This window comes from Schistocerca cancellata, chromosome 3 (genome assembly GCF_023864275.1).
Source record: "Schistocerca cancellata isolate TAMUIC-IGC-003103 chromosome 3, iqSchCanc2.1, whole genome shotgun sequence".
Classification (NCBI taxonomy): Eukaryota; Metazoa; Arthropoda; class Insecta; order Orthoptera; family Acrididae; genus Schistocerca; species Schistocerca cancellata.
Genome location: NC_064628.1, coordinates 593,497,249 through 593,523,050, shown reverse-complemented (window position 1 = coordinate 593,523,050; position 25,802 = coordinate 593,497,249). Strand labels below are relative to the sequence as shown.

The window sequence follows — 25,802 nt, the reverse complement described above, 5'->3', positions numbered from 1 at the left end:
AAACACATAATCTCCTCTCGATCAAATGTAGGGTCCGGGCCCACCAGAAGACGGGAAAGAGCGTCGGCGTTGGCATGCTGGCCTGTAGGGCGAAAACGAATGTCATAATGGTACTTAGAGAGGAACAAGGCCCAGCGCTGTAGTCTGTGGGCCGCCCTATCCGGAATCTGAGAGGCGGGGCCAAATAACGATATTAACGGCTTATGGTCAGTGATTAACTGAAACTTCGTGCCATACAAGAAAGGGTGAAACTTGGTAACAGCGTAGACAATGGCCAAAGCCTCTTTTTTCACCTGGGAGTAATGGGCCTGTGCGGGACTAAGCGTTTTCGACGCAAACGCCAGTGGTTGCTCGGAACCATCTGCGTTGCGATGGGCCAGGACTGCCCCCACCCCATACTGCGAAGCATCCGTAGCCAGGACCAACGGCTTATGGGGATCAAAAGTAGCCAAACAAGGGGCTGATGTGAGGAGGCCCTTCAACGAGGTGAACGCTCGCTCGCATGCAGGCGACCAATCAAAAGGAACACCCTTGTGCAGAAGGCAGTACAGGGGGTGGGCTATAGTGGAAGCCCTGGGAATGAACCGGTGGTAATAGGCTATCTTGCCTAAAAAAGCTTGTAACTCCTTCAGCGATGTGGGCCGAGGAAGGTTGACGATACCTTGGACCAAACTTCCTAGTGGCTGGATGCCATGCCGAGAGATGGTGTAGCCCACATACTCAATGGACGGTTGGAAGAAGGTTGACTTCTGCAGGTTGCAACGCAAGCCCACAGACCTGAATTTGAGAAAGAGGGTGCGAAGGTTGTGCAAGTGGTCCGTCGTGCTGCGGCCCGTGACAATTATGTCATCCAGGTAATTAATACAATGAGGGATTGTCGACGTGACATGCTCAAGATAACGCTGGAATATCGCCGGGGCACTGGATATTCCAAAAGCCAACCGCTGGTATTGGTAAAGGCCAAACGGGGTGTTGACGACTGCCAGCCGTTTGGAGTCCTCATCAAGTGGTATCTGATGATAAGCCTCTGACAGATCGATTTTCGAAAAATAGTGGCCTCCTGCCACGGCGGAGAACAATTCATCAGCACGAGGCAAAGGATAGGTGTCCACCACCAATTGGGAATTAATGGTGGCCTTAAAATCGCCACAAAGACGTAATTTTCCCGAGGGCTTCTTGACAATAACGAGGGGCGAAGCCCACTCACTGGAAGAAATGGGAAGAACGACCCCTAGGGCTGTCAGCCGGTCTAGCTCTTCCTTTACCTGAGGGCGGAGAGCCAAGGGGATCTGCCTCGCGCGTAGAAAACGCGGGCGAGCCGACGTCTTCAACGTTAAGTGAGCTTCAAAATCTGAAACACGCCCCAGGCCCTCCTCAAAAATATCTGGAAAGTCTGAGATCAAAGATTCCAATGAGTGATAGGGAACGTCTTCGGAGACAAACTGTATGGTGTCAGCGATAGAAAAACCGAAAGCTTGAAAGGCATCCAGGCCAAAAAGGTTAGCGGAGCTCGCATCACTGACAACAATAAAAGTAATAGGCCGAGTGACTGATTTGTAAGTCACGTCGGTAGTGAATTGACCCAGTAGGGGAATGAACTGTTTACCATAACCGCGTAGACGCCGGTAAACTGGCGCCAACGGGGGCGATCCAAGGTCGGAATACGTTTGTGCATTCAACAACGAAACTGCCGCGCCCGTATCTACTTGCAGTTGTAACCGGCGCGACCGAACTGACACCTCGATAAAGAGTTTGCGCGCCGATGCGTCGGGAGCCTGGCCCGATGAAACTTCCTGAATGTCAACGTCCACGTCCTCTGTACTTGCTTCCTTCGATTCTTTTGAGACTGAGCGGCAAACTTTAGCAATGTGACCGTTTTTATTACATTTGCGACAAACGGCCCAATGCTGGGGGCACTTTGACCGATCGTGATGTATATAGCACGACGCACAGGACGGCAACAGGGGCCGGTGGCCGGAATTCTGTTTACGCGCCGCGCGGGAGCGGCCGTAACGGTCGGATTGTACCGCTCGCACGTCGTCCACCCCGGACACAGTGGACGCGGCCGCGCCGCCCTGAACCTCCGCGACGTCGCACCACGCTTCCAGCTGTTGACCTGCTGCGTGAGAGACTTCATACAATTGAGCAATGGAGAGGACTTCTTCGAGGGAAGGGTCTTCTAACTGCAGGGCCCGTTGCCGGACCTCCCTGTCAGGGGCCGAACGAACAATGACGTCGCGTACCATAACATGGGCATACGACTCCCGCGACTGCTCCGTGACAAAATGACATTTGCGACTAAGACCGTGCAGGGTTGCGGCCCACGCCCGGTAAGACTGATGGGGCTGTTTCTTGCATTGATAGAACTCGACCCTAGCCGCCACAACATGCGTGCGGCGGCGATAATATGAAGACAGCAATGAACACAATGCGTCAAAAGACAAGGACGAGGGTTCCTGCAACGGCGCTAGCTGCCGCAAAACTTGATACAGCGAGGGAGATATCCAAGACAAGAAGAGAGCACGACATACCTCCGCATCAGCAACATGAAACGCCTGGAAATGCTGCCGAAGGCGATGTTCATACGCGTCCCAATCCTCCGCCGTCTCGTCATACGGGGGAAAGGGAGGAGGGAACGGCGCCGGAGCAGACGGCGTGGAGAGCAATGCCGGAAGCACTTGTTTCATGGTGGCCATGAGCTCCGTCTGCTGCGCAACCAAAACCCGCACCAAATCCTCCATGCCGTGGAGAAACTGCGAAACCGGAACAACGGCGCAACACGCGAAAGAACGACCCTACTCGTCGCCAATTGTGTAGTAACACCGTTCACGTTACGTCGCACTTCACTTAGCGTAGACCGGGACTGTGTCCTAGGCATGCCCGATGTTGACTGACTGCGCTCAGCCTGTCCTGCCGGAGTTGTTGTTGTTGTTCTTGTTGTTACACCGGCAGAGGGCGCGTCCGAATTCTCGCGTGCCCTCTGGTGAACGGGACTCTACTTGCGGCAACTACCGTCCATGACGCGCCGTGCCAATGTGCGCCTCCCGCAATCTTTCTGGTGGCTACTACAGTTTAGATAACTCTTTCCAACTAATAAAGATAATGTGTTTGTTTTCTGTTTTATATAGGGAATGAATGGCTTCACATAATAGGTTAAACTAATAAGTATTCAAGAAACTAATTTTTATCTTGTTTAATTTGCTTTCTAATAAAACATCATCAGTACATGAATGACGTATTCGCAGTGCACACCATTTCATCTATAAGTACACTAGTACATGTTGTTATAGAAGCAGCCAGATTCTGCTATGTGCTCGTATGAAGACAGACCAGAAGAGGAAACGACTACACAAAACTGAGACAATCTTGCATCATAAAACAAGCAATTTAATATCAACTTTACGGTGGTAACTTATGTGTTATCAATTAATTGATTGAGTAGACGCTCACATAAAATTATATTTGAAGGAGCGATGGTTACTACACTGCCTCTAATGATGAGTTAAATCATATGTAATATTATTAAAGGAGTTCTTATATAGTTCTTCACTGTTTGCATCACAAAACAAGTTGTCAGTTCCAAATGCATAGCCATGTTGGTATGAATTACCTACAAATGTCTACGAGAGTATTACAGTCTTGTAGTTATTGAAGTACTCAAGAAAAATAGAAAAAAAATAATAAAGTTAATCTCATTCACAATTAAGAATTGTTTTTGCGTTTACAATATTTGTCCTAGAGGTAAATCTATGGCTTTACACAATAAATAAACAATGGTGTTGCAAGGGTTTGTGGTTACAGTGTACATAGCTAAATAATTGATGGGAAAAATAATCATTTACATTCATATAGTCACTGTATTTTTTTGTAGCATGCACCTACATACAATAATAATAATAATAATAATAATATTTGATCAACATAGTTCTTTGGTGAAATAATATTAACCAATTTTGCAGTAACATTTACATGTGTGTGTCGAATCACCAGGCTGCACATGGCTTCAGTACGTGAAAGAGAGTGCAAATGCACTTTGCATATTTTGGTGAAATTTGCCGAGGATGACTGATGCTACCACACTGAACAACACAACCTACCAAGCATGACACAGCTGAGTGAGCACTTGCCCTCAGCCTTTGCAGATGTCACACATTTATACTCACGTGCACACAGGCTGTACATTTGCAGTGCCATGTGCCATGAACTTCCCTTATCACCCAAGTTGGGCAAAACTTTTTCAATTGATGGATAACAAATATACGTAAAAAAATTTATTGGTCATTTGTGAATAACAAATAAAAATGTGTATTCAAAACATTATTATTTTACATAAGTAAAAACATTTGTTTGTGGTCTGTGAATAAAAAGTGTTCTGAATAATAGATAAATTTGAAATCCAATGAGACTTATTGCTCCAATTCTTTATTATTTATTAAACAGATGTGCTATTTGTAGCCTTTAAATTAGTTTTCAGAACACACTTTTTTTAAACATCTCATCAGCAAGTTTATTTGCTTTTTGAAGATTTTCTGTTGCAACACAATACGGAAAATACATTCTACATATACAAAGAGTATATTGGTATGTTATATCTCTTGAAATTGTCTTTATTTCAGGATAATCATGTAATGAAGACCTGCAAATCGCAATCTTCTCCTGCAAATATTGAAAAATCATCAACTTTTCTATAGTTTTTGGCAAATACATTCATTGTGATTCTACATTAGCTTCACCTCCCAAATCACATCAAAATAATTTTTCATTCTAGTCAGTAACATCATCTGAAGCTCATGACCTGATCATTTATATATTTCTAAGGCTATTATAAACATCGCTTTGTCATGGACATCAGTGTGGGTAAACTATTTGTGTTTAAATTGTGAGTAAGACATTGCTGCAATAACTGCAGTTTGTCTAGAAAGGCAAACAAGTCTTCCAATAATATCTTAACATTTCCGTGATAAAGTTGCGCGTGCTGCAGTATTATGAACTCTTTTATGTACTCAGAAACTCAGTGTCTCTTCCAAAATTTTTCAGTCCTAAAGCTGTATGTAACTACATAGACATATGTTGGATTGGGCAAAACTTATTCAATTGATGTAATTGTTATGGACCTTGCCATTGGTGGGGAGGCTTGCGTGCCTCAGCGATACAGATAGCCGTACCGTAGGTGCAACCACAATGGAGGGGTATATGTTGAGAGGCCAGACAAACTTGTGGTTCCTGAAGAGGGGCAGCAACCTTTTCAGTAGTTGCAGGGGCAACAGTCTGGATGATTGACTGATCTGGCCTTGCAACACTAACCAAAACGGCCTTGCTGTGCTGGTACTGCGAACGGCTGAAAGCAAGGGGAAACTACGGCCGTAATTTTTCCCGAGGGCATGCAGCTTTACTGTATGATTAAATGATGATGGCGTCCTCTTGGGTAAAATATTTCAGAGGTAAAATAGTCCCCCATTCGGATCTCTGGGCGGGGACTACTCAAGAGGATGTCGTTATCAGGAGAAAGAAAACTGGCATTCTACGGATCAGAGGGTGGAATGTCAGATCCCTTAATCGGGCAGGTAGGTTAGAAAATTTAAAAAGGGAAATGGATAGGTTAAAGTTAGACATAGTAGGAATTAATGAAGTTCAGTGGCAGGAGGAACAAAACTTCTGGTCAGGTGACTACAGGGTTATAAACACAAAATCAAATAAGGGTAATGCAGGAGTAGGTTTAATAATGAATAGGAAAATAGGAATGTGGGTGAGCTACTACAAACAGCATAGTGAACGCATTATTGTGGCCAAGATAGGTACGAAGCCCATGCCTACCACAGTAGTACAAGTTTATATGCCAACTAGCTCTGCAGATGATGAAGAAATTGAAGAAATGTATGATGAAATAAAAGAAATTATTCAGATAGTGAAGGGAGACGAAAATTTAATAGTCATGGGTGACTGGAGAGAAAAACATAGTAGGTGAATATGGATTGGGGGTAAGAAACGACAGAGGAAGCCGCCTGGTAGAATTTTGTGCAGAGCACAACTTAATCATAGCTAACACTTGGTTCAAGAATCAAGAAAGAAGGTTGTATACATGGAAGAACCCTGGAGATACTAAAAGGTTTCAGATAGATTATATAATGGTAAGATAGAGATTTAGGAACCAGGTTTTAAATTGTAAGACATTTCCAGGGGCAGATGTGGACTCTGACCACAATCTATTGGTTGTGAACTGTAGATTAAAACTGAAGAAACTGCAAGAAGGTGGGAATTTAAGGAGATGGAACCTGGATAAACTGAAAGAACCAGAGGTTGTAGAGAGTTTCAGGGAGAGCATAAGGGAACAATTGACAAGAATGGGGGAAGACATACAGTAGAAGAAGAATGGGTAGCTTTGAGGGATGAATTAATGAAGGCAGCAGAGGATCTAGTAGGAAAAAAGACGAGGGCCAGTAGAAATCCTTGTGTAACAGAAGAAATATTGAATTTAATTGATGAAAGGAGAAAATATAAAAATGCAGTAAATGAAGCAGGCAAAAAGGAATACAAACATCTCAAAAATGAGATCAACAGGAAGTGCAAAATGGATAAGTAGGGATGGCTAGAGGACAAATGTAAGGATGTAGAGGCTTATCTCACTAGGGGTAAGATAGATACTGCCTACAGGAAAATTAAAGAGACCTTCGGAGAAAAGAGAACCACTTGTATGAATATCAAGAGCTCAGATGGAAACCCATTTCTAAGCAAAGAAGGGAAAGCAGAAAGGTGGAAGTAGTATATAGAGGGTCTATACAAGGCTGATGTACATGAGGACAATATTATAGAAACGGAAGAGGATGTAGATGAAGATGAAATGGGAGATATGATAAGCGTGACGAGTTTGACAGAGCACTGAAAGACCTGAGTCGTAATAAGGCCCCAGGAGTAGACAACATTCTATCAGAACTACTGATAGCCTTGGGAGAGCCAGTCCTGACAAAACTCTACCATCTGGTGAGCAAGATGTATGAGACAGGCGAAAGACCCTCAGACTTCAAGAAGAATATAATAATTCCAATCCCAAAGAAAGCAGGTGTTGACAGATGTGAAAATTAATGAACTATCAGTTTAATAAGTCATGACTGCAAAATACTAACACGAATTCTTTACAGACGAATGGAAAAACTAGTAGAAACCGACCTCGGGGAAGATCAGTTTGGATTCCGTAGAAATATCAGAACACGTGAGGCAATACTGACCCCACGACGTATCTTAGAACCTAGATTAAGGAAAGGCAAACATATGTTTCTAGCATTTGTAGAGTTAGAGAAAGCTTTTGACAATGTTGACTGGAATACTCTCTTTCAAATTCTGAAGGTGGCAGGGGTAAAATACAGGGAGCGAAAGGCTATTTACAATTTGCACAGAAACCAGATGGCAGTTATAAGAGTCAAGGGACATGAAAGGGAAGCAGGGGTTGGGAAGGGAGTGAGACAGGGTTGTAGCCTCTCCCCGATGTTGCTCAATCTCTATATTGAGCAAGCATTGAAGGAAACAAAAGAAAAATTCGGGGTATGTATTAAAATCCATGGAGAAGAAATAAAAATGTTGAGGTTCGCCGATGACATTGTAATTCTGTCAGGGACAGCAAAGGACTTGGAAGAGCAGTTGAATGGAATGTACAGTGTCTTGAAAGGAGGATATAAGATGAACATCCACAAAAGCAAAACGAGGATAATGGAATGTAGTCGAATTACGTCTGGTGATGCTGAGGGAATTAGATTAGGAAATGAGACACTTAAAGTAGTAAAGGAGTTTTGCTATTTGGGGAGCAAAATAACTGATGATGGTCTATGTAGACTGGCAATGGCAAGGAAAGCGTTTCTGAAGAAGAGAAATTTGTTAACATCGAGTATAGATTTAAGTGTAAGGAAGTAGTTTCTGAAAGTATTTGTATGGAGTGTAGCCATGTATGGAAGTGAAACATGGACGATAAATATTTTGGACAAGAAGAGAATAGAATCTTTCGAAATGTGGTGCTACAGAAGAATGCTGAAGATTAGATGGGTAGATCACATAACTAATGAGGAAGTGTTGAATAGGATTGGGGAGAAGAGAAGTTTGTGGCACAACTTGACTAGAAGAAGGGATCGGTTGGTAGGACATGTTCTGAGGCATCAAGGGATCACCAGTTTAGTGTTGGAGGGCAGTGTGGAGGGTAAAAATCGTAGGGGGAGACCGAGAGATGAATACACTAAGCAGATTCAGAAGGATGTAGGTTGCAGTAGATACTGAGAGATGAAGAGGCTTGCACAGGACAGAGTAGCATGGAGAGCTGCATCAAATCAGTCTCAGGACTGAAGACCACAACAACAACAACAACAACAACAACAACAACAACAATTGTTATGGAAAACTTACTCAGAGTTGATAATATAGAAAGCTTTTGCATGAGTTTGGATATCCAGGGGCCCACAAATGTTTTAGGAGTTAGTTAGATTTGAAGTGTGTTGATATTAGTTGTTACCAACTGAGCTCTTGCTTTGTTCACTCATTTTGTACAACTACAATCATGAGCGAATTGCGTAATTATATGAACGTGACACCCATATCCGACAGTGTAAGGAATCTTCTTATAGTGGAGGAACGTGCAGCAGATTAAGAGTTTCTGTTGGCTGCATTCTCATCTTTCTCCACTTACTTAGAGTTCTTTGATGTGGTAGTAAGAGCGGGGGGGGGGGGGGGGGGGGGGAGTACTGGCAAGTGCAGAGCTGGTTGAATTGGGGTGCATTGGCAATGTTAACTGCTGAGGCTGTCCACCCATGATACATTTTCGAGGGTGGCTGTCCTTCTGGAAAATCTGGAATTCTTGGGGAATTACATTTTACCTGAAAAAATCAGTGAACTCACAGGGAAATTCAGGAATTGCATAAAATCTCAGGGAATTCTGCATTTTTAATGTAGCATTGAAAAAGAATTTTATTGAATTTTATGAGTAACAAATTACAAAATACTCAATACATATATTCGGGCAGATACAAAATCTACTCACCAATCGGCAGCAGAACACACACATAAAAGGTTATAATTAGGCAAGCTTTCGGAGCCAGTGGCTACTACTTTGAAAGTTTGTACACACTGCAGTGCTTTACTAGGCAAAGTGATGTGCCCTTGTGTTCCTCACTCCTCTGAACCAACTTAACACAGTCAGTTACTGGGAGACCTACATTTAAATGTGTACTCCAAAACAGTGTGCAATTTGACTCAACGCATTTCTCATTGCTAGAGGTGAAAGAAGCAACAAGGAACAGAGAAAATCATAGGGCCAATAGCGGATTGAAATCCAAATTTTTAGCTTTGTAATCTGAAGTTTAACTTACTGAATCATCAAAGCATATTTTGGAGCAAATCTTTATTAGCTATTTATCAAATAGAGACTGCAATGAGCTCAGAAAACAAACACTAGTTATAGAATTCTATGCATGAAGTAAACAAAGAAAACATGCTTGTAGTCTACATTATTTGTTATTTAAGTTATGAACGATAAATAACAAATAATTATTTGTATTTGCCAGGAGGAATAATACCATTATCTGTGAGTAATTTACTCATGAATAAATTTGTTTGAATGATCTACTCATTTGAATAATTATCTGGATAGAAACTTATTTGAAAGCTGATCTCTGCTTACCACAACACCTTGTGCTTCATTCCTCTTTCCAATCAGTGCAGTCAATGTTAACAATTTTTAGAAAATTTTACTCGATTTACTCACAAGAGCTGGCAGTGTACAAGGATTGAAGCTATTTTTGTTAATTACAAACAAAGTCAGTGATGCTGAGAGCTGACATTTTCTTTATTTGATGTACAGTTGTACAATTTCAGCCTTAGGCCATTTTGAGGCATGTGAACAGGAAGCGTTATACATTGAGTGCATTAATTTAACATAAGAACAAAACATTTCACAAGATTGTAACTTACTTTATAGATGATTTGTTAATGGTACGTTATGCCATGAACATCTTTCCTCCTACGGCCATAATTGTATAATCATACACCAAATAAAGAAAATGAGCTGAAAGCTTCACAAAATAATTTGATAAAAAAATTATCTTAGTTTTGGAAATTACTGTGTTCAGGCAGACAGACACAAGAACCCCACAAAAATTCACCAAGTAGTTTTGGAGATTAGCATGTTCAGGCAGACACACACAACAGTTTACAATTGTATTATTACTATAGATATAGGTAATATGCTTGTTTATCAACTGCGTGTTCAATATTTGTATTCAATAATATCCTCCTCCTGTAATTCCCGCCTTCCATTCTTGATACAAACTATATTCAATCTTCAGCGAACTGGCAGAGGATAATGATGTATTAGCAATATGCTTCAGCAGTGAGTGTGATCATGGTTTGTCAGTTGTGTTTGGTATTCCACACTATATTGGTAAACTACATAGTTTAAATCCATCATTATTTAAATTTACTATATACTAATCTGCGTGATCTTACCAGAATAAGTGACAAACAGAATATAATATGTCCATTGGATCACGCACTTTACTTGCTATCTGTTTATAGACATATATAGGGGTAATTCTTCAGTTTTATGTTTTGCCATAGGCATATCTATATAAACCTTTAGGAGATAGGTTGGCTAGTTCTTTTCTCACCTGCTTTTATCCACACATATGTTTACCTGTGGGAATGTAACTGCAAATACTAATGAACTTGCTGCTGCAAAATTGAGCAGGCAACTAGTAACCTATAAATTATCATATAATGTTTGAGGATGGTGTGATTTTAGTTTGCCCACTTATTTGTGTTGTTTCAGATGGATACAGTGCCTCCGGAAATACGACAGTGTTGTTGTGCCTCAATTTTGCGCTAATAGATAAGGACTTTTTGTTATAATAGTTCCACATGAGTTTATATGCTTTCTGTAGTTTTTTTTATTCTTTCCTCATTGGCCTTTAGTTTGATCCCTGATGGCTGGATGATTTCTCCCAGGTACATAAAATGTGGTACTTGTATGATTTTCCCATGGGTTGTCACAATAGGCAATTTGTCTTGTGACACTCTTTCTATGTACTGGGTTTTCTTATACGACATTTGCAGGCCAGTTCTTTGTGCAATTTCGTGTAACTTCTCTATGACATTAGCAGATTCTTTTCTATTACTTGTGAGGATTACAATGTCATCTGCAAAAGCTAAACACTTCACATTGAATCTATTATCTTTTCTAATGCCAATTTGGATTCCTTTGACTTCTTTTTCCCATGTCCTGATAATTTTTTCAAGAATGATATTAAAGAGTAATGGTGAAAGTCCGTCACCCTGTCGCACTCCAGTTTGGATTTCAAACGGTTCAGAGATATCACCCATAAATGTAAACTTGGAAATTGTGGCAGTTAATGTTTGCTGAATGATTGCTCTTGTCTTTCTGTCAATGCTGAATTCTTCCAACATGTAGCAGAGTACTACTCTGTCTGTTGAATTGTAGGCCTTTTTAAAATCTACAAAAGTGACCACTGTGTTTCGGGTCTTTCTCATCTGGAGAATCATTTTCAGATTCCAGATCAGTTCTATGCATGATCGTCCCTTGAAAAAACCAGCCTGTTATTCTCCTATTTGTGGGTCAGCTTGTTTTTCTAATCTATTCATGAGAACTTTTGATAGGATTTTATATGTGACCGGCATGAGTGAGATACCCCTGTAATTATTTGGTTCAGTTTTGTCCCCTTTTTTGTGGAGTGGATGGATGAGTGCGCATTTCCATTAAGAAGTGATCTGTTCTGTTTCCCAAATGTTTAATATGATTTTGTGGATTTTTCCTGTTAATCTTTCATCATTTAGTTTCCATAGTTCTGCAGTAATTCCATCTCTTCCTGGGGCTCTATTGTTTTTCAGTGTCTTGATAATTTCTACTATTTCGTTGATGGTTGGTGGTTTAGCATCGGGATTTGATGTAGACATCTGGTAGTGAATATCCTCTGTAGGTCTTTCGCAGTTGAGAAGTTTGTTGAAATAGTTTTTGAGGATTTGGCAGTTATTCTTCGTGTTAGTTTCTAGTGAACCATCCACTTTCTTGAAGCAAAGATTGGGTGGCTGGTATCCTGCAATATGTTCTTTAAACATCTTATAAAAATTCCTGGTGTTGTTCTTCTTAAAGTCTTGTTCTATCATATCTATTCACCATTTATCATAATTTCTGAATAGTTTTCGATGTTTGTTTTTAGATTACTAGAAATTGTTGCCATTTTTCTGATGTTTTGTGACTATTGAAGTTTTTCCAGGCATTGGTCCTTTCTCCTATTGCTTGGTCACATATTATATTCCACCACCTGTGTTTTCTCCTTCTTGGGGGTTGACTCAATGTCATCACTGATTTGAGGACGCCCACAAGTTCTGTCCAGTTTGTGGAGTTTGCCTGACTAATTTCCTGTAAGATGTCTTCCTTGTTGAGTTTTATGTATTCGGGGTCTGGTCCGAGCACTTTGTTTGGTTTTGGCTTTTTTCTATTGGGTTGTAATCTGGTCTTTATCTGTAGAAGATGGTGGTCTGATTAAAAAAATCCTCTTCTTGTTTTCACCTTGAGAATTTCTGCTGTGTTACTCTTGGAGATGGCCACATGGTCTATCTGGAATTCACCCAACATTGTGTTGGGCGACTTCCGAGTATACAGTTTCTTGTTGGGTTTTTTGAATTGTGTTGACATAATTACGAGGCCGAAATATTCGCAAAAGCTTATCAATCTTTCCCCATTCTTGTTAGTTCTCTTGTGAGCTGTGTGGATTCTGGTGATTTTCCTGTATTTTTTCTCTTTGCCTAATTGTACGTTAAAGTCGCCTGACAAGAGTATTACATGGTATTTGGCAATTTTCTTTGTCGTCTCTTCAAGGTCATTCCAGAAGTCATCCACTTTCTGGGGGTTCTTCTAGTTATAGTTATATGTGGGTGCGTGTGTGTTGATCAAGATATATGCTTTGTTGGCCGATTTGACGGAGAGCGTTGATATATGTTCTGAGGCAGACTGGAAATCAATGACAGAGTCGCTGATAGATTTGTGGACTACAAATGTTGTACCAAACTGTTTGGGTCCTTTCTCATTAGTTTTAACTGCTGGTTTTCCTTTGTAGATCCTGTAGTTGTCTGTGTCAAAATGGTTTTTGTCCGTAAATCGTCTTTCCTGGATTGCAAGGATTTTTATCTGGAATTTTTGCAGCACGTCTGTAAGTTGTTTGATCTTGCCCAGTTTGAAGAGACTATTAGTATTAAGTGTACCAATGAAGTGTCTTTGTTTTGTGTGTTATAATTTGGACGTTGTCTGGTTCTCAACCTTAGGCGTGACATGATGCTCCTGGTCCCCCGGAATCCGATGACCAGGTAAAGCCAGCCTTGCGACTGGTGCCCGGGGTAGTGGATTCATTCCTTGTGTTATCATCATGTTTGGTTTTCAAGTTGAAAACTAACTTGATGGTGGTCCTTTCAAGGAAAGATCACGAGGAATACAACTTGATTGTTGAGATCAAGAAGGTTGCTGCAGCCACACCTTCTAGGCGAACAGACATTGACCCCTAACCGCTGGATACCAGGCAGATGTTAGTGGATTTTGGTTGATAGTTTTGGTCCACCCCAGGTATTTTATTTCCCCGGTACCCTCCATATCTGGAGAGCATTCCCCTATCCGCCACCTGGGGAGGCACCTGATGGGAGACAATCAACTCCACATGCTCTGGGTCTCCATTATTATTATTATTATTATTATTATTATTATTATTTCTGTTACTACTACCACTGCTATAACCACCACCACCACCACCACCACCACCACCATCACCACCTTTGTCTTGAGCTGTTACCCATTCCTTGGTATTATCACTTCTGTTATTCCTTGCCTTTGTATTATTCTTTCCATTCACATCACTGGTGTGCATTGTATTGTAGTTGGAATGCCATCATGAGGTGACTTCCTAGTATATCGTATCTGTTACAGGTATTCCAGTAGGTTATTAATCTTTCTCCAATGATTTCATAAAAGTTTATCATGTTTTCTTCATGGGAAATTACCTCTAATAAGTATTACTCTCAAACTGGGTCATCCGAGTACTCAGCCTTGTTTACTCGGTACTCAGCAAAATCGCGATATCCTTTCCAGTTGCCTGTTGTATGACTTGTGCCTTAACAAAGTATTTTGTGGGCTCCTTTGCTCCAGTACTTGGATTTAAATTAAACTTTGAAAACATTCTGTGTTTTAAAATGGTCTAATTTTAGCATACCCCATTATCCTGTGGTTTCTGTTAAGTGACTTACTACAGTCCAAGTATCTGGCAGCATACCTTTAAAAGCTTTTAAAAATAAAATGGGATCTACATCACCAGTTGGTGTAAACTTGGAAAATTTATGATTTAGGCATTTGCTTAATACAGCTGTAAAGTCCTCACCAGAATTTGAATGTAACTTGTTTCTAGTTGATTTGCCTTCATGTCCTTTACTTTTCTCTTGACCTTTATAGTATAGTTATAACATACTATTATTTATATGGCTTTCTTGTGTATCATTATTAGTATACTCAATACTATTCCATATTGGTGATCCTTCTACTGACAATGTTGTGAATGACGAAACTGAACTGTGTTTCAACATAAGTTTATTATGACTATGTATCTTGCTGTCTGTAAGTTTATTTTCATATTCTAACTTTTGCAGACTTGGCTCCAGTTCATTAATCATAATGATATCATGTCTATATTCTGTTTGCCACTTTCTGTAAGCTAGTTTTCATATTTAGTTGTTCTTTTTCCAAAATCTCTGTTCTTTTAACTAAGTCATCCTACTTTGATATAATAGCATGCATATCTTCTATTTTGATATCTAGTTTGTCTTATACTGTTTCTGCTCATATATCCATTTCTTCAGCATTATAAATCCCATGTCAAATATGTGCTCTAAACAATCCATCCTACCATTGATTTGTGATGTGAAATCAGAAATTTTCTCCTCCATTTGACTGAATCTGGATCTGTTTTACAAAATTTACTGCTCATTTGTTTGGTTAATTGGTCAAACTGTTGCATTAATGTTTGTATGAACCTTTTGATCATAATTGGGTTGTGTATGAGAGCCATATTTGCTGGGTAAAGTGCTAATAATCAACAAATACCAAAATATTTAATTACTTTTAATAAATGTGTGCAAATTGATATGCTTTGTTATTTAACTCCTACAAATCTGTTGGTGAACATTTGTCACAATGTTATGCACATAACATGTTATTGTTTCCAATAGAATTGTATGTGACCCAGCAGACGGGTGTCTATGTTTTATGTTGACTGCTGTAACTGCTAATGATGGTGCCCCAGTTGTTGGAGCAGTGTGTTGCAACATGACGACATGCAATGAAGGGATGGATCACTGAACAATGCCAACCATCATTTTGGCACATCTGGCTGATGGTGGCAGGCAGACATAACTCATAGTTATTGACTCTTCCTAGTATAATTTAGTCTTGATGTTAATGTGTAAATACAGGGTGATTCATGAAGATATGCAAATATTTTAATGTGTTATTCCAAAAGTAAAACTAAAGAAGAAAGTTCATATAAACATAGGTTCGTAAATGTTTAGTTATGGAGTTATGGCTAATAAAAGATTTTGCCTGAAATTTAGCAACTTCGCTAATATGAAGCCATCACAAAACTGTATGTGGTTAAAGTGAAGCACAATTTCAATTTATTTTTTTTGTTATAGGTCTGGTGAATCTAATAAAACATGTCCCAGACTTGTATCTGCAGTAGTTTTCCAGAACATCCAGAGAAACACAGATTTATACAAGTAAATTTGTTTACTTTCCATAGAGAATATAGAAATGTTGATGTCATTGTTGGCAACAGTTAGTGAGTTGTTTCAGTCATCTCCTAACCTCGAAACAAGTTAGTTCTCTGTATTTTTCAGTGAAAGAACATAATAACAACTTCGAGGATTCCGATTGCATGAACCATTAGTGGAGTATTTTGAATGTTACAGGAGACAGGTTCTCTACGTAGCAGTCATAATCAGTATGAGTGCCCAATACATGAAGACGATGATGAGGAACAACAAAAAGTGCATCATTTACATCTGGGAGATCCTGCCCTTTGCTTGGAGTTGTCCATCTGGTTAAATAATAATCAGCAGTTACACAAATACATTTTATTTAGTGATGAGGCACAGTTTACTCAAGATGGTATAAACAATTTACATAGTGAGCACGTATGGTCTGAAGCAAACCTGCATGCAACAGTGCAATGCAATTTCCAGGAGCGATTTAGCATAAATGTGTGGTGTGATATAATCAACACATGCTTTATTGGACCATTCATTTTCCCAGGACTTGTAACTGGCGAGATGTACTTACAATTCCTTCAAGAAGAAATGCCCCACTCACTCGAAGATGTTTCGCTTGCTACGCGATTGCAAATGTATTTTCAATGACAGCATGCATCCACATTCCACCAAGTCATGGTGCTACATGGCTGTGGCCACCCATATCACCCGATTTAACACCAATGGATTTTTGTGTATGGAAATGGATGAAACAAATAGTTTATGAGGACAGAGTCAATACATGTGAGGCATTACTTACTTGCAATATGAATGCAATAGACGAAATTAAGAACAATCCTGGGAGACTGAAATGAGCAACAAAATCTGTTCATACAGGTGCAGCTAAATGCATTGAACTTTGTGGAGATATTTTTGAACATTTATTGCGAATGTATTGTGAAATTGTACGTACACTGTACATCTTCCTTAACACTGAGCTTTGTTTTTTCCAGTTTAACATGAATTCATGTGTGCTATGTTATTAATATAAGCAGATTATCTGACACATTCATACAGTTTCAGTTAATGTTATTACCATCATTTTTCTGAAATTAAATTCTCTGCAACTTCTGTTGAAAACTTTGTGCAATTATCTCGAATTTAAAAAACAAATTGAGCCAAGTAGTTAATAAATAAAAATTTTATGAATTTACTTCTTCTCTTCTCTGGATGTTCTGGAAAACTACTGCAAATACACGTCTGAGAAATGTTTTATTAGATTCACCAGATCAATAACAACAAAATAAATGAAATTGTGCTTTACTTTAATCTCATACAGTTTTTTGATGGCTTCATATTAGCGAAGCTGCTAAATTTTAGACAAAATCTTTTACTAGCCATAACTCCATAACTAAACATTTGCAGACCTATGTTTATAAGAACTTTTTTCTTTAGTTTTATTTCTAGAGTAACCTATTAAAATATTTGTATATCTTCGTGAATCACCTTTTATATGTTGCAGTTGATAATCAATCTACATAGAGATGACTGATTTTAATGGAGATAGTTATTTTAGATTAAATATCCTCATACTTCATTGTGAAGACCTGTTGTTTATTCTTCTTTATCTACCTGGAAACCTCATCTGTATTGCTGCTGCCAAGCTAATTTCTTTGTATACCTTGCAAAATTAATGCCACTTGGTCAAATTCAACTCACTGTCTTTGTTAATAAATAACAATGTTAATTATGCAGTGATGTAAGCATGTCATATGAAAGTCTTTAATCACCACGATGCCCCTTGAGCCCCTCAAACATAAGATAACATACAAACACAGAATCATAGTTTTTAGTTTTCATCATGCACATTTGTTAATGCTGTGGTATTAAGACTGCAGTAAAATATCAACACACTGCTAGCTTAAGTGTCCATGTTTAAAGCTTTTGTTTAGTATATTAAATAATTTTTTTGCCTACTTACTGTAAAGATGACATGTTAAGTTTCAGACAGGCACAGTTAAAAGACACTTACACAGTAGCTTTCAACCACAGCCTTCAGAAAAAGAAAGAGAAACACACACTATTCATTCACACAAGCAAACACACTTCATGCACACATGACTGCCAACACTGGCAGCTGAGACCAGAATACTGCTTTTCTAATAAGTTGCAAGTCTTGTAGAATATTTTTTAAAATACGAGGGTTGGAACTTTAATAGTGGCAACTATTTATTTACAGCTTGTACAAAATAGATACATGTTTCAAAGTTTTATGGACCTTCAAAGTAGTCACCAGCATTGTGTATAACCAGTTGCCAGCCATGTGGAAGTCATAAGATACTCTTAGAAGTGCCATTTGCGTTGACAGTTTGAGCGGCGCGGTCTATTGCCCGACAAATTTGTAGCAATTTTGAAGCGAATGCCATGGAGTGTTTCCTTCAGTTTAGAAATCGAACTGAACTCATGAGGGCTTAAGTCAGGGCAGCGCAGTGGGTGGTATAGCACTTTGCAGCCCCATCAGTCAAACAAATCAGTAACAGCTTGCACTGTATGTGTTTGAGCATTGTCCTGCAAAATGATGGTCAGGTCCTGCAGAAATTGTCATCACTTCTGTCTCTAAACTGGTTGTAGGTTGTGTTCTAAAATGAGCAGCTATACCACCTACTGCACTCCCCTGATTTTAGCCCTCGTGAGTTCAAATCAATTTCTAAACTGAAGGAAACACTTCATGCATTTGCTTCAGAGCTGCTACAAATTTGTTGGGCAATAGACTGCACTGCTCAAACTGTCAACACAACCAGCACTGCCAAGAGTTCCCTATGACTTCTGCATCACTGGCAGCGGGTTATACACAATGCTGCTGACTACTTTGAAGGTCAGTAAACCTCTGAAACACATATCTATTTTGTATGAGCTGCCACTATTAAAGTTCCAACCGTTGTATTTTAGAGAAGACAGATAAGAATGACTTTGGTCTATAACTTCTTAAAATATTTTTATGAAATAATTACCATTCATCTGTTTCAAGCTTTAGTTCTACATTCATCACAAATAAAATTTCAAACCTTCCACACACTGTTTACATTTTTGGTTCAGTCATCATGATACATGGTACTAAAAATCTGTAATAGACTAACTGTTAGGAATATACAAGGTCTGTTAAAAAATTGTGGAACATACGTAATTTCGCACCAATGGTGTGTCGAAGTGAAATGTGGCTGGCGTCCCTGCACGTGCCTGTGTTTAATGTGTAACTACCAGAAGATTCATTGTTGTGTGCCTGTTAGTTATTGTTCAGTGCTGTATTGAGTTGAACGTTGAGTTGCACAGATTGTGAATTTCGATATGGCAGAGTTAGAAAAGCAATGCAACTGCATTAAATTTTGCATGAATCTCCAGGAAACCCTTACAGAGACACACCAAATGATGCAGGAAGCCTACAGTGATGAGCACTTGAGCCGTACTCAGTGTTACGAATGGTTCACATGGTTTAAAAATGGGCAGATGGAAGTTAAAGGTGACCCTCATTCAGGATGCCCTTTGACATCTATCGATGACACTCATTTCAGGAAAGTCATTGAAATTGTGCATGCCAATCAAAGATTGACTCTCCGAGAGATTGCAGAGGAGTCTAACATTTCAGTTGGATTGTGTCATGAAATCTTGACACAGCATCTTGGAATGCATCATGTTGCCACCAGGTTTGTCCCATGGCTCATGAGTCAATACCAGGAAGATTTTTGCCTTGCAATTTATGAAGAACTTATGGATTGTACAAATGATAACGAGATATTTTTTAAGAGAATCATAACTGTTGTGGCGTATCAAGACAGCCACGCCACTCGGAAGTAGCCGAAATGCACGCGTTACACACGCTGGCTGGCGTGAGGTCTGAAACAGGATACGTAATGAATGCTATAAAGAAAAGTACGTAGCTGCTGTAATACTTAACTTTAATCCATCATTGTGGTACATCGCTCTTGACGATACAAATGAGACTCTTTAAATACAAGCACTGTAAGGCTAATGGCGCCTTGCTAGGTCGTAGCCATGGACTTAGCTGAAGGCTATTCTAACTATCTGCTCTGCAACTGAGCGAGGCTTCGTCAGTGTAGTCGCTAGCAAAGTCGTTGTACAACTGGGGCGAGTGCTCGTACGTCTCTCTAGACCTGCCGTGTGGTGGCGCTCGGTCTGCGATCACTGACAGTGGTGGCACGCGGGTCCGACATGTACTAATGGACCGCGGCCGATTTAAAGCTACCACCTAGCAAGTGTGGTGTCTGGCGGTGACACCACAATAACAGTTGATGAGATGGTTGTCTACAGTTAAGATGTTGAGACCAAGGTTCAATCTTCACAATGGGTTGGGAAAGGTTCTCCAAAATCAAAAAAAGCTCATCAGATCAGGTCAAATGTGAATGCCATGCTGATAATTTTCTTTGACTTTGAAGGATTAGTTCATCATGAATTAGTGCCTCAGGGATAAACTGTTAATTGATGGTACTATTGGCATGTGTTGCAATGCCTGCGATAAAAGTTGAGAAGAATACTGCCTGAAATGTGGTGAGACACTTTATAACTCTTGCATCATGATAACGTACTCACACATTCATCCCTGTTTGTGCATGACCACTGCACAAAAAATGAAATCACTGTGGTGCCTCATCCTCCATACTCTACAGACGTGGCCACTATAGACTTTCTTTTTATATTTCCAAAGTTGAAAACCCCATTGAGAGGATAAAGATTTGCAATAATGGATGAGACAAAAGAAAATTTGCTTACAGCACGTTTTGCAATCCAGCAAAAGGCTTTCCGAAAGTGAAAATGATATTGGGAGTGGGGTATCAATTGTGGCAGAGAGTATTTCAAAGGAGACCAAGCAGAATAAGTAAAAGGTAAGCGTAAATAAATTTTATTGACAAAAGTTCCAGATTTTTTGATCAGACATGTTCTAAGTAAGACAAAGGGTTCTCTGACAAATTGCCCTTCTAATATTGTAGTGGAAAATTGCTGATACTCCATCAAAGAAATCACAGAAGTCATTTTTTAGGTTTTATCCAGAAAATTGTTTATTATGCTGTGGATTAAACATAAAACTAATTTCATTATTTTGTGTAAAATAATGTAAATCTGTTCAACCTATTTCTTTTTTAATAGGCTTTGGTGATTTGATATAAGCTTGAAATTACTCATCCATAATAAACTGTATTGTAATAATATGCATAAACTAAACTTTTTAAAAATATTGGTTGTATTCTAACTCCAAGTGTTTCCTGTAGAACAAATCAAAAATTTGAAAATTTATCAGATCAGTTACACTTAACTACCATTTGTAGAACACATAGACACATTTATTATTCTAATAAAAGAAGAAAAGATCATTGGCTGGGAGCAGTGATTGCTGTCTTCGGCAGTGCTAGCCTCTAAGATATACATTAAATGTTTTCAGTTGCCATCTTGAAACTACATTCTGCTTAGGTTAATCAGCACCTTGTGCTTGTTTGATTAAAATGAGATTGCTGTTTTCAAGCATTCTGTTTCGTGAGATTGTTCTGCTTTCTTTTAAGTTCAGCTACCTGACCTACATACCGTAGTGGTCCAGTAAGACAATTCCTTTGTTAATATGGATGGGAAACAACTGTATAGTGTGCTGCTAGCAAATTGTGTTTAATTGATATACGGTTTTGTTACTAAAAGTGTTTGGGTGCTCCTATGTAAGTTTTAAGTTTATTTTTCCTAGGTTTTTCCTGGTTGGACAGTTTTCTTCTAATTTATCACCAAATACATAAAAATAACAATATTATGAGAAGGAAAGTTGCTACTCACCACATAGCGGAGATGCTGAGTTGCAGATAGGCACAAGAAAAGACTCTCACAATTATAGCTTTCAGCTATTAAGGCCTTTGTCAACAATAGACAAACATATGGGCAGTCACACACACACACACACACACACACACACACACACACACACACACACACACACGACTGGAGTCTCAGGCAACTGAAAACCACACTTGCATCATGATAATGTACAACTAACACATAAAAAAGGTATTGTCTATCTTTTACAACATTGTAGACAGAAATTGGCAGCCAAATTTGTCAAAACTTTAGTATTAATGGGAAATACAGATTAGCAGATTTGTTAGCTAACAGAATAAGAGAGCCATAATCATGCATGAGAAAGTTTCTGTAGTTATACAGATTAGCAGATTTGTTAGCTGACAGAATAAGAGGGCCATAATCACACGTGAGAAAGTTTCTATAGTTGTTGATGTGAGAAAAGCTTCTTTTTTATGTTGACCTCTTCCTCTGGGCATGCAGTACTGAAGGAGAATTAAAATAAAGGATCTTACAAATACTATAAAAATAGAGAAATTTGAGAATGCATTGGATATTGCACACTAAAGTATTTGAAGCATCAAAAAATTAACAATACTATTGTTTATTTAAATGAACTAGCAAGTAGAAATGTCGAACAGTGGACTGGCACATTTAAATGTAGGTCGGTGGGTAAGCTACTGGACAAAGTTATTGGTTGTATTAAGAGTGTGTGTGCACACACGCATGCAAGCATGATCACTGTCGTCTCGGTGCAGAGGCTACACTGGGATGCATAGCAATCTTAGCTTGGAGTGGATTGTTGTCTGCAGTAGAGCCATGGTGCAGAGAGGGGAAGGGATAGTGGATTAGGAGTGAGGGAAGATGCTATAGTGTGTGTTGTGGGGGCAGGGGTGGATGTGCCGAGACTTGACATGGTCAAATAGTAGGTGCAAGTTATTCCATTAGGGGGCTGTGCTTGGGTGAAAGGGGGTGGGGGCACCAGCACCTCATGGAAACAGAAGCAGGGAAGGGGAAAGGACTATGTAGATGTACTGAGAGTATAGCATTTGTGAGGCTGGAGTGGGAACAGAGAAAGGGATAGAGGCAGGTTGTGGACAGGGACTAGCAGAGGTTGAGGCCCAGGCAGGTTACAGGATCAAAGTATATCTTGCGGAGAGAGTTCTCACCTGTGCAGTTCAGAAAAGATTCTGTTAGAGGGAAGAACCCAGGTGGCAAACGTGTGAAGCAGTCATTGAAGTTGAGCACACCATGTCGGGCAGCATACTTAGCATCTGAATTGTCCTGCTCTCTCTTCCCCACAGTTTGGCTGTAGCCATTCATCAGGACAGATAGTTGTTAATGGTCACTCCAATGCAGAAAGTCACACAGAGGCTGCAGTTAAGTTGGTAAACCACACAGCTACTTTCACAATGGCCTTGCCTTTGATGTCATAGGAAATTCCTGCAACAGGAGTAGATGATAATGGGAGGATGTGTGGATCTCATATTGCATCTAGAGCCTTTACAAAGGTATGAGCTATGGGGCAAGGGGATAGCTAGGTGGACTATGGCAAACAAGGATATCACATAGTTTGCGTGAGTGGCAGAATACCCTGTACGATGGGTGGTGAGTATGTATATTTCACTTTTGAGCATGAGAAGAAGTAATCAGAACCCTGGTGAAGAACATAAGAATGTGATTCACTTGCTCCAGTCCTGGGTGGTTGGCAGTCAAGAAGGGTGTGCTCTTGTGTGGCTGCTCAGTATCTATGGGGGGAATGGTTGGTGACTAGAGAGACAAATGAAGTTGTAGAATTTATATTTGTGGGAAAGATTTTAATGGTAATTTCGGTGTGCAGTTGCTCCAGTCAGACCATGAACCCGTATGGAGAAGGTGTGTTCTTCACATATCAATGTGTGGCTGGGCTATGGAAGAGAATTCTTGGCATGGAAATGGGGGTAACTGTCAAAACTGGATAGTGTTAGTGCTTGGTAGGTTTCATGTAGACGGAGGTAATAATGAAGCCATCCATGAGGTGGAGGTTGACTTCGAGGAAGGTGGCTTATTGGGGTGAAGAGGAGCATTTGACGCAAATGGAGCAGAATAATTTGAGAGTCTGTGGGAATGTAAATAAGTTGTTCTCACCCTTGGTCTAACCATGAACATCTCTATAAATCTGAATGAGGTGAGATTTTTGGGATCCAGGTACTTAGGAAAGATTCTTTTAGATGGTAGAAACAGGAGAAATAAATGGAATACAGTATTCAGAAATGTTGATTGCTCCTCAGTAAATAGTCTGTCACTTAAGTTAACAAAAACACAGTTCATTCAGTTCTACACAAATGCCAGATATATTATCATCAATAACCAAATAGCATAGAGCAAAAGAAATCTATAAAACTAATTTTTTGAAATTCCTGGGTACACACATTGATCAGAACTTGACTTGTAAGTCATGTGTTATAGATTTTCTCAAACACTTCATTCAGCAACATTTGTTCTTCATGTAATTGATGATTTTGGTTTTTGAAACAATTTAAAAAATTATCTTACTCTGCATACTTTCACTCACTGATGCCATATGGAATCATTTTTTGGGGCAATTCCACATGTATACACAAAGTATTGATAGTACAGACATGTGCAATGTAAGGATATCATGTGTCCATCATCATACTTCATGTAGGCAACATTTTCAAAAATTAGGCTTAGTAATGGTAGTCCCACAGTACATTTACTCTCTTGCGTAGCTTATTGTGGAGGATTTTCAAAAATTAGGCAGAGTAATGGTAGTCCAACAGTATATTTACTCTCTTATGTAGCGTATTGTGAAGAATCATGCACAGCTGAAAAATTAATAACATATTCATAAATATAATGATAATACTCCTTATGAATTAAAGGTGCTCGCAAATAATGAAAGTTTTAAAAACAAATTGAAATGATTATGCTCTGACATTTCATTATGCTCTATAGATGAATTTTTGAATAGATAGTGTCTGCAAATGGTTGGATTACATTTTCAAATTTTGTTGTAGATTAAAATTTTTAAAAATATGCAGTTATATAAGTGTCCAACATGAAACCATGTTTTCACAGAAAACATGTATTTTACATGTGTACCTATTGGCATACTCCTGTAATTGTTGAGTTCAAATAAATGATATGAATATAATAGAGGGAAACATTCCATGTGGGAAAATATATCTAAAAACAAAAATGATGTAACTTACCAAACGAAAGTGTTGGTATGTTGATAGAGACACAAACAAACACAAACACACACACAAAATTCAAACTTTTGCAACACATGGTTGCTTCATCAGGAAAGAGAGAAGGGGAGGGAAAGACAAAAGGATGTGGGTTTTAAGGGAGAGGGTAAGGAGTCATTCCAATCCCGGGAGCGGAAAGACTTACCTTAGGGGGGGAAAAAGGACAGGTATATACTCGCACACACACACATATCCATCCACACATATACAGACACAAGCAGACATATGTGAAGGCAGAGAGTTTTGGCAGAGATCGACTGACACTGTAAGGAAATTTCTAAAGGTGCAAAACAAGTGTAGGGCTATAGACAGAGAAATGCTGAATGAAGCATGTGGCTGTCAAGTGAGCAATGTGTGAAGCCTTTATTGGCCATATGTAAAGGCTATTAATGTTACCAAAATTAGTACCCAGTCCCTATTGAATGAGACAGGAATTGAAATCAAGGGCAACAAAGCAAGAGATGAAACGCTTAACTCCATTTTCAAATGTTCTCTTACAAAGGAAAACCAAGGAGGATTACCCCAATTTAATTCTCATACCACTGAAAAGATGAATGAAATAAGTGTTAGTGTCAGTGGTGTTGGGAAACAAATGAAATCATTAAAACTGAACGAAACTCCAGGCCTCTATGGAATCCCTGTCAGAATCTATATTGGATTTGTAGCTGAGTTAGCCCCTCTTTTAACTATAATCTATCATAGATCACTTGAACAAAAAACCATGTCCATTTCATGAAGAAAAGCACTGGTCACACCTGTCTACAGGAAAAGTTGTAGAAGTGATCCACAAAACTACCGTCAAATATCCTTGACGTCGATTTGTTGTAGAATCTTAGAACATATTGTGAGCTCATACGTAATGATGTATCTTGAACAGAGTGACTTCCTTAATCCAACTAGCATGGATTCCAAAAACAATGATAATGTGAA

The 25,802-nt window shown here is 39.3% G+C and overlaps 2 protein-coding genes across 3 annotated transcripts in view; both read left to right on the top strand.

Moving 5' to 3' along the window:
- LOC126175457 (jouberin-like) overlaps positions 1-25,802 on the top strand; it is a 457,590-nt gene that overhangs the window by 13,045 nt on the left and 418,743 nt on the right. The gene's annotated exons all lie outside the window — the stretch shown is intronic.
- Positions 1-25,802, top strand: part of LOC126175460 (protein disulfide-isomerase TMX3) — a 352,285-nt gene that overhangs the window by 294,053 nt on the left and 32,430 nt on the right. The window lies entirely within an intron of this gene.